The sequence below is a fragment of the Puma concolor genome, chromosome F2 (assembly GCF_028749965.1).
Source record: "Puma concolor isolate L17-30 chromosome F2, mPumCon1.1.hap2, whole genome shotgun sequence".
In the NCBI taxonomy this organism is placed as follows: Eukaryota; Metazoa; Chordata; class Mammalia; order Carnivora; family Felidae; genus Puma; species Puma concolor.
This window is the reverse complement of record NC_141684.1, coordinates 22,702,704-22,712,512: the sequence shown is the minus strand read 5'-3', so window position 1 is coordinate 22,712,512 and position 9,809 is coordinate 22,702,704. Positions and strand designations below refer to the sequence as shown.

At 36.8% G+C, this 9,809-nt stretch overlaps 1 long non-coding RNA gene across 1 annotated transcript; it reads right to left on the bottom strand.

The window, feature by feature from the left end:
• Window positions 1–405: 405 nt before the first annotated feature.
• LOC147571883 (uncharacterized) lies at window positions 406–1,708 on the bottom strand. The gene is made up of 2 exons (XR_015246641.1): window positions 1,558–1,708; window positions 406–534 (listed from the first exon to the last, which is right to left on the bottom strand). It is a non-coding gene; the product is annotated as an uncharacterized LOC147571883 (long non-coding RNA).
• Window positions 1,709–9,809: the final 8,101 nt, after the last annotated feature.

Below are 9,809 nucleotides of genomic sequence, written 5' to 3'. Positions count from 1 at the left end.
TTGCTCTCTGTAGCTCATTCATCTTTGTCCTCTGTCCTCTGAACTCTAGCCACCTTGTCCTCTCTGGACTCCTAACTTCATCTCTTCATCTCAGAAAGTTTGATAAATTCTACTTGGGTTTCCTTTCCATGCTGTGCAACCTGGAAACTCTCCAGGTGGAAAGTCACAGTAATTGTAGGGAGCATCTCCTTTGTTTTTATTTCTCAAGGAGCATCACCGATGTCCGATATCTTGAAACCCATTGTTTCATATATTAGTTTGTTTTTTAAGTTATTTCAGGTGGGAGAGTAAATCTAGTTCCTGTTACTCCATTTTAGCTAGACAGAAATTTCTCAACTGTGGTGCTTCTGAGACTTTTAATCCTAAAATATTGGTGGCCTTGGGTTAGGATGGGCTGAACACAAATAATTAATCATGGTTTAATTTCCAAAGAAGAGGAAGAACTTCATGGATAAGCATAAAGTTACTGAGAATGGGAATATCACAGCAATTTGTCCGTTAAGTGTTGGTCTTCTCTGTTTGATGATGGCAGTTCTATGGACCAAGATAAAACCACTTTTACTTATGGCCTCACTGTTATATGGTCTACATCAGAGAAAAGAAATATGTAGGGAGATGTGTCCTCTAAGTTTGGGCCAGGTAGGTGTATGCAACATCACACTTTACCCTCTCTGGAGCCACTTGTGTGGAATAATAATTATTCATGACAATGGTAACTAGTAGTTTTTGAGTACTTGCATAGGAACTCTATGCTGCACAATCTCAGTAAGTTGATATTTTATCCTCACTTTCTAACTGAGAGAAATAAAGTTCAGATAAAATAACACACCCAATATCTCTCAGCTATTGAAAGTTATAGTTGGGATTTAAACCCAGATCAGTTTGATTCTGAAGCCAAAACATTTATATTCTATGCTATGCTAAAGGAACTCCAGCCAGCCACTCAGTAATCTCTTGAGAAGATCCCAAGGGACCAATAATTTGAGTTTCTTTATACCTCCATCCACATTTAGCAAAGCCTCTTGAAGAGAAAGATATAGAGTTGTCATCAACCAGTATTGACCTTGAATGAATCCTGGGTAAGAGAAAATAGGGGACTTGATAAAACTCTCCTATATCATGAACTCATTTGGAGGTCCAGGGTACTATCTGAATTTTACCCTTTGAAATCTAGACTCAAGTTAAACAGAGATTGACAGGTTTCCCCTAGAAGGACTCTCATGTTCAAACCCAACAAGAGAGTTGGTCGTGATGTTATCATGTTACTCTACTTTAGCAAGTTCTTTGAAGATAAATTCAAGAAAGTTGAATTGTTATCATCTTGGGTAAGTATGAGTTCTAAGGTTCTGTTTATGAAGCTAGGATTCAATTTAATTCAACAAACATTTATTAAATGAGTTGTCTATGCCAGGCAGTGTCTTAGACTGGAAAATCAAAAAAGGAATCAAACATAGACCCTACCATAGAGGAAATCAAAGTCTAGTTTGGGACATGGAAGCATAAACAGATAATTATGAGAGCGTGGACAAAGTACAACAAAAACCAAAAAAAACACACACAGAGGGCCATGAGGGCTCAGAAGAGAGACCAGTGGTCCCTGCCTGGGGATGGGAATGCCCATCCAGAACTCTTCATCCTCTTTTAGTTGTTTCATGAGCAGCGTTCAGAGTTTCAAGATCTTTAATATTACGCTAGACTACAGCATGCATGTGGTAGTCATGCCATTTGTTGTTCTTGGGATTCCGAATGTGATTCTAGAGTCACAATGCTAGGAATACGCTGAAAGGAGAGTGGAGATTCCAAGTGATGTTAGGCATTGTTCTGTCTTTGATGTCCTCTGAGACTTGAATGTGTTAATGGATCTTTTGGCTTTCATCAGGTGTCAGTTTTGGGGTGCACTTTAAGCCAATTGTTGGATATTACCAGCAGAAATCTGGAGATTCTCCAAGGGAATGATGGGTCAGAATTCTCTTACTACAAAGTGAGATTCTCCTGAAATATGAGTTGAAATAAGAGTGCACTTTGATAAGAGTGCCTGGGTGGCTCCGGTCATGATCTCACAGTTTGTGGGTTCAAGCCCTGTTTTAGTCTCTGTGCTGACATATGAGACTGCAGCCTGTTTCAGATTCTGTGTCTCCCTCTCTCTCTGCCTCTCCCCTGCTTGTGTTCTCTCTTTCTCTCTCAAAAATATTAAAACATTAACAATATTTTTAAAAAAGACGGTACTGTGATTGTATTCTGTAGTCCTAGAAAATAATAGCAAGCAAGCTATGTTAAAATGTAAAAAAAAATTATTAGTATCACCCCTTATTTTATATCGAGCAATATTCCTTAAGTTGTTTCTTATAAAAGTAGCACATTGATTAGAGGAAAGCATGGAGACAATCACTGTATTATTTCTTATTGCTCCAACAAATTACCACAAATTGAGTGGCTTTAAGCACATAAATTTATTACCTTACAGTTCTAGAGATTAGAAGTCTGAAATCAATTTTACTGGGCTAAAGCCAAGGTGTTGGCTTTTTGAAGGCTCTGAGGGCAAAAACATTTCCTTGTCTTTTTCAAACTCTAGTGGCCAGCCACATTTCTTGGTTGAGATGCCTTTCTTCCATCTTCAAATTACATTACTTCAATTTTGCATCTGTCAGCATATCACCTCCTCTGACTCTACTCTCTTGTCTCCCTCTGGTAAGGACCATTAAGGTTATGTTGGGTCAATGAAGATAATACAGGATAGTTTCCATACCTTAAGATCCTTAATTTAATCACACTGGCAAAGTCCCTTTTCCAGGGGATTAGGACATGGACATTGGACATATTTGGGGGCCCATTATTCAGCCCACAGAAGCACTATTTATTTGTTTTTGAGAAATGACTTTTAATATTCTTCAAGATTTGTATACCTATTATTTTCTATATGTACATTGGTATTGCACTTTGCAAAACTTATTTTCTCATCTCAATGTTTTCTGAAATGCTTTGAAACCTGTATGATTCTTCTGCAGGGACATATCATAATTTACTTAGCTATTTCATTGCAATTTTTGTTAGGAGTCTTGGTTGTAAGTAATAGGAATCCAACTCTAGTTGCTTAAGCAAAGAGAAGAAGTTATTGGCTCTGGCAATTTGATGAAGTGTTGAGCAATCAACCCTCATGGATTCAATAGGGTTTCAGGAGCCACTGAAACCAGGGAATCTATTAATGCCAGGACATACTCCATCTTCAGTCCTTTTCACTCTCTCATGGAAACCTGCTACTTTTCCACATATTATGGTTCCATCCACTGGGGAGGGTCTGACTGACCACAAATTCTGTTTAACCAGGTCCATGCCAGCCCCCTAACAAAAAGGAACCCCACCTCATCATGGCCTGAATTTAATCCCATGGAATTCAATCACAGGTACTGGTGATACTACTCTTGCTACTCAAAGTGGTCCACAGATGAGTAGCATCAGCAGCACTTGGGAACTTGTTAGCAATGCAGAACTTAGGTCCTATTCAGGACATAATGAATCAGAATCTGCATTGGAACAATATTGCAGGTGGTTTGCATGCCCATGGATGTTTCAGAAACACTAGTTTCTCCTTCCATTTTGTGGATGTTAACAAAGCCTGTGTTGACTGACCAACAGGGTTTATAGGTATAAGGGGAATGGATGAGGATGGTCCAACACCACAGAGTGAAAACAAGCAACTCTGCAGGCACTGAGAACCACACTCATACCAACTGATCATTATCCTTGTGGCAATTTCTTGCACCATGTGTAACTAAACCAAAATAGCCAAGGTCTGAAGCTGTGTCATCCGTAAGTTGTCTAAAGCACCCCAGGAAAATATGGCCATGTTGAGTAAATCTGGGATTTCTCTGGTTTAGGCTATGCTCCTGCTTGGCTAACCCTAGAGAATCAGCTCCTTTCATGTGTTTGTTATTTAAGTAACACAGTGGGCAGACAAGGGTGAAGCTAGTGTGATGCAGTATCATTTTGTTGATTAGCTGTCAGGCTTTTTTCCCAGTCTACACAAATCCCCTGTGGGGACTTGTATCTAGGACAGCTGGGATTTTTTTCCTAGTAAGAAGCATGTAGTTTTCAAACTGTTGATAGCCAGGGAAATGTCCAACCATTGTAATACCTGGAAGAAATACTAAAAGAATTTGTAGAAGGATTTTTAAAATAGTCCTAAAATATAATAATTGGTAACATGTGTATGGATCAATAGAGAGACTAAACATGGACTTTGGTATCAGATATACCTCTAGTGTCACTGAGGAAAAAGAATACAGAAGATTCTGTATTCTTAGTTAAGATTCTTAATATCTTATATAAATAGGATATTAGGAGCTATCCGATAAGATGCTTTTAGCTGTAAGTAACAAAAAAACTTACAATCCCATCAGATCGAATAATAACGGCATTGATTCTATCACCTACCACCTGTCCAAAGAGAGGGCAAATGTAGACCCTGGATATCTGGGCTTCATTTGTCTTCAGAGTGATAGCAAGATGGCCATTTATTCCAGACATTAGTTCCTATGTATCACTGGCTCAAATTTTATCACATGTTTATGTCTACACCAGTAGCAAAAGACATGGGTCCTCATAATTGGCTGAGACAAAAAAAAATTCTCTGTGGACTTAAATATGAGACTAGCCTTTCTACAAACAGGATGTTCAGAGGAGGACAAATAAAAGTAGGATTCTGTTAGGAGAGGAAAAGGCAAATGCATAGATGTATGTTGGGCATGCAACAAGCAGTGTCTGTCTCAAGGGATCAGGGCAGCATCTAGAGCAACAAAATTCGAGCAGTGACAGTGTGCTCTAGTGAAGGATTTAAGGGGAAGGAACCATCACTCTGACAATGTCCTCCTATTAGCAAAGAGGTTTTCCAAAGACTATTCTTCTAAAACATATATAAATCACATTACCAGAGATAGAAATAACATTAGAGATACAAGGTGTTTCAGGGAATGGATCACACCACATTTTTCTTCTAATTCTCCAGATGGGGCTTTGAGGATCTTTTAGACTATAGGTGGGAAGAGGGAAGTTGGGACAACATGAGGAAACCTTATGCAAATGGAAATGCTCTGTATCTTGACTGTATCAACATCAGTAAGCTAGCTCCAAGATTTTACTATAGATTTGTAAAGTGTTACTATTGGAAGAAACTGAGTAAAAGGTACCAGGAGCACTATTTTTTTTTTTTTTAAGTTTATTTATTTGGTTTGCAGGGGAGGGGCAGAGAGAAAGAGAAAGAGAGAGAGAATCTCAAGCAGGTTCTGCAGTGTCAGCATGGAGCCCAATGTGGGGCTCAAACTCACAAATTGAGATCGTGACCTGAGACAAAATCAAGAGTCAGACACTCAACCAACTGAGCCACCTGGGCACCCCAGGAATACTGTTTCTTACAATTGCATGCAAATCTACAATTATCTCAAAAAAAGTTTAAAAGATTGCATTAAATTAGTATTTATCTTGATTACTGAGTTCTTTCATGTGTCCTTAAATTTTTCTCCAGTAGCATGTGCCTCTCTTGCCTACTTCCAGTCCCATCTTTAGGCTGAATACCCCGCCCCCCCCCCCCCCCCCGAAAACAGTGCTTTTTTATGGTGGTAAAAATACTCAACATAAAATTTACCATTTTAATCATTTTTACCTATAGAGTTCAGCGGTATTTAAGTACATTCACATTGCTGTGCAACTGGTCTACCATTCATCTCTAAAACTCTTTTCATCATCCCAAACTGAAGTTCTGAGTCTACTAAACAGGAACTCCCCCATCCTCCCTCCCCAAATACTTTTCCACTTTCTGTCTCTATGAACTTGACAACTCTAGGCACCTCATATAAATGGAATCATATAGTATTTATCCTTTTGTGATGAGACTGCTTATTTTAGTTAGCATAATGTCTTCAAAGTTCATCCATACTGTGTAGCTGAATAATATTCTTTTGTATGTATTTTTTCCTTTTTAAAGCTGAGTAATATTCCATTGTATGTATATACCACACTTTGTTTATCCATTCCACTATCAATGGACACTTGTGCTCCAACTTTTTGGCTATTGTGAACAACTGCTATGAACATGGGTATACAAATAAGTGTTTTGAGTCCCCGCCTTTCACTTTCAATTGCTAAAAGCAGAATTGCTGGATCATATGGTATTCCTATGTTTAATTTTGTCTTTTGAAACACCACACTGTTTCCAAGTGGCTGCATCATTTTACATTCCCACTAGCAATACACCAGGGTTCCAATTTCTCCACAACCTCAACAACATTTTCTATGTTTAAAATTAAGATGTAACTGATGTTGAAAACTGTATTAGTTTAGATATACAGCATAATGATTTCATATATGTACATATTGTGAAATGATTACCAGGATAAGTTTAGTTAACATCCATAACCACAATTAATTAAAAAAATTTTTTCTAGTGATGTGAACTTTTAAGATTTACTCATAACTTTCTTGTTTTAAAATTTCATTTAATTTTTTTCATCATTTAAAATTGAAGTATAATTAACAATGTTATATCAATTTCAGGGGTACAACATATTCAACAATTCTATACATTACTGTGTTCACCATAAGTGTAATCACCATCTGTCACATAATACATTATTATAATATTATTGACCGTTTTCTCTATGCTGCACTTCTCATCTCCATGACTTATTTATTTTATATCTGAAATTTTGTACCTCTAAATCCCCTTCATCTATTTCACCCATCCCCCCCCCCCACACCTCCCTTTTGGCAACCACCAGTTCTCTGTATTTAAGAGTCTGTGTTTGGGGGTGCCTTGGTGGCTCAGTCGGTTAAGCGTCAAACTCTTGACTTCAGCTCAGGTCATGATCCACCAGTTCATGGGATCAAGCATATTGTTGGCCTCTGCACTGATGGCACAGAGCCTGCTTTGGATTTTCTCTCTTTCTCTGCCCCTCATATGTGCATTCTCTCACTCTCCGTCCCTCCTTCTCTCTCTCAAAATAAATACATAAACATTAAAAAAAAAGAGTCTGTGTTCATTTCTTTGTTTTTTAGATTCTACATATAAGTGAAATCACATGGTATTTGTCTCTGAATTTTTTCACTTTCAAAGAGTTATTGCAAATGGCATAATCTCATTCTTTTTATGACTGAGTAATATTCTGTTGTATACGGATAGCATATCTTTTTTATCGATCATCTATCAGTGGATGCCTGGGTTGCTTCCATATCTTGGTTATTGCAAACAATGTTGGAGTAGACATAGGGGTGCATATATCTTTTCAGATTAGTTTTTTGGGTTTTTCTTGGCAAATGCCTACTAGTGGAGTTACTAGAGCATATGGTGATTCTATTTTTCATTTGTGGTTGCACCAGTTTACATTCCTATCAACAGAGCTTGAGGGTTCCTTTTTCTCCACATCCTTGCCAACCCTTGGTATTTTTTATCTTTTTTATTGTAGTCATTCTGACAGGGGTAAGGTGATATCTCATCGTGGTTTTGATTCACATTTCCCTAATGATGAGTGATCTTGAGCATCTTTTCGTGTGTCTTTTAGTCAACTATAGGTCTTCTTTGGAAAATGTCTATTTGGGTCTTTTTATTTTTAATTGGATTATTTGTTTTAAGTTGTATAAGTTCTTGGTATATTTTGGGTACTAACCCTTTATCAAATACATCATTTGCAAATATTTTTTTCTCATTCAGTAGGTTACTTTTCTGTCTTCTTGATAGTTTCCTTTGCTATGCAGAAATTTTTTGTTTTGATGTAGTCCCATTTGATTGTTTTTGCTTTAGTTTCCCTCACCTGAGGAGACCTATCTAGAAGGAAGTTGCTAAGGCCAATGTTGAAGAGATTACTGCCTACCTTTCCACTTAGGAGTTTTATGGTTTTAGGTCTTACATTTAGATCTTTAATCCATTTTTAGTTTATTTTCGTGTATGGTGGAAGAAACTTGTCCAGTTTCATTTTATTGCTTATAGCTGTCCAGTTTTCCCAGAACCATTTATTGAAGAGACTGTCTTTTCCCTATTGCATATTTTTGCCTTTTTTGTTATAGATTAATTGACCATATAAATGTGAGTTTATTTCTGGGATCTCTATCCTGTTCCACTGATCTATGTGTTTATTTTTGTGTCAGTACCATACTGCTTTGATTACTACAGCTTTATAGTATATGTAGAAATCTGGGATTGTGATACCTCCAGCTTTGTTCTTCTTTTTCAAGATTGCTTTGGCTCTTTGGGGTCTTTTGTGGTTCCATATGAGATCACAGTTATTTGTTCTAGTTCTGTGAAAAATGCTATTGGTATTTTGACAGGGATTGCATTGAATCTCTAGGTTGATTTGGGTAGTATGAACATTTTAACATTAATTTTTCGAATCCATGAACATGGGATATCTTTCCATTTGTGTCATTCTTTCATTAATGTCTTACAGTTTTCAGGGTACATGTCCTTCACTTTGTTTAAATTTATTCCTGGGTATTCTTCTAGGTGCGATTATAAATGGGATTGTTTTCTTAATTTCTCTTTCTGCTACTTCACTATTAGTGGATAGAAATGAAACCTATTTCTGTATATTAATTTTGTATCCTGTAACTTTACTGAATTCCTTTATCAGTTCTAATAGTTTTTTTGACGGCATCTTTAGGGGTTCTATATATAGTATCATGTCATCTGCAATTACTGACAGTTTTCCTTCTTATCAATTTGAATGCCTTTTATTTATTGTCTGATAGCTGCAGCAAGGACTTCCAGTACTATGTTGAATAAAAGTGACAAGAGTGGACACCCTTGCTTATTCCTGATCTTAGAGGAAAGGCTTTCCATTTTTCACCATGAAGTATGCTGTTAGCTGTGGGTTTTTCATATATGGCCTTTATTATATTGAGATATGCTCCTCTAAAATCACTTTGTTCAAAGTTTTTTTATCATGAATGTATGCTATATTTTGTCAAATTATTTTTCTGCATCTATTTAGATGATCATAGAGTTTTTATCCTTTTTCTTGTTAGTGTGATGTATCACGTTGGTTGATTTGCAAATATTGAACCACCCTTGCATCGCTGGAATAAATCCTGCTTGATCATGATGAATAATTTTTAAATGTATTGTCAAATTTGGTCTGCTAATATTTTGTGGGAATTTTTGCATTTATGTTCATCAGACATATTGGCTTGTAGTTTTTTTTGTAGTGTCTCTGGTATCAACGTATTTTATTTGAGTCCTCTCTTTTTTCTTGGTTAGTATAAAGATTTGTCCATTGTGATTTCTAAAAACCAACTTAGTTTCAGTGATCTTTTATTATCTTTTTTAGTCTCTATTTCATCTATTTCCTCTCTGATCTTTGTTGTTTTCTTAAATTGCTAATTTCCAGTTCATAACCTTAGGCAAATAAATTATTGTCCCTATGACCTAGTTTCCTCATCTACAAAATGAGAATAACAGTTCTGACCTCCTAGGGATTTTTGTCAGGATTAAACAAGACAATGCACGTAAAACAATTAGTCCAGAGCCTTGCATATATTAAATGTTAGTTGAAACTTCTTCTATAACCATATTGGAGCATGATAAACAGAGTCTCCATGTAAAAATGTGTACACAGGGTAGCAGGGGTGGGGTTAGAGGAATATTCCTTTTATTTAATGCCTCAATTTCCAGGTGACAGGGCCAGTGTGGGTGCTAAAAAATCAACCTCAGGGTGAGTTTCATGAATATGCAACCTGTGTGGTCTCACAGGGTCTGAGTTTTACTGGTTTAACATTCTGTTTTCACCATCTTGAAATTATTATTAATTTTTCAACAAGGGATCTTA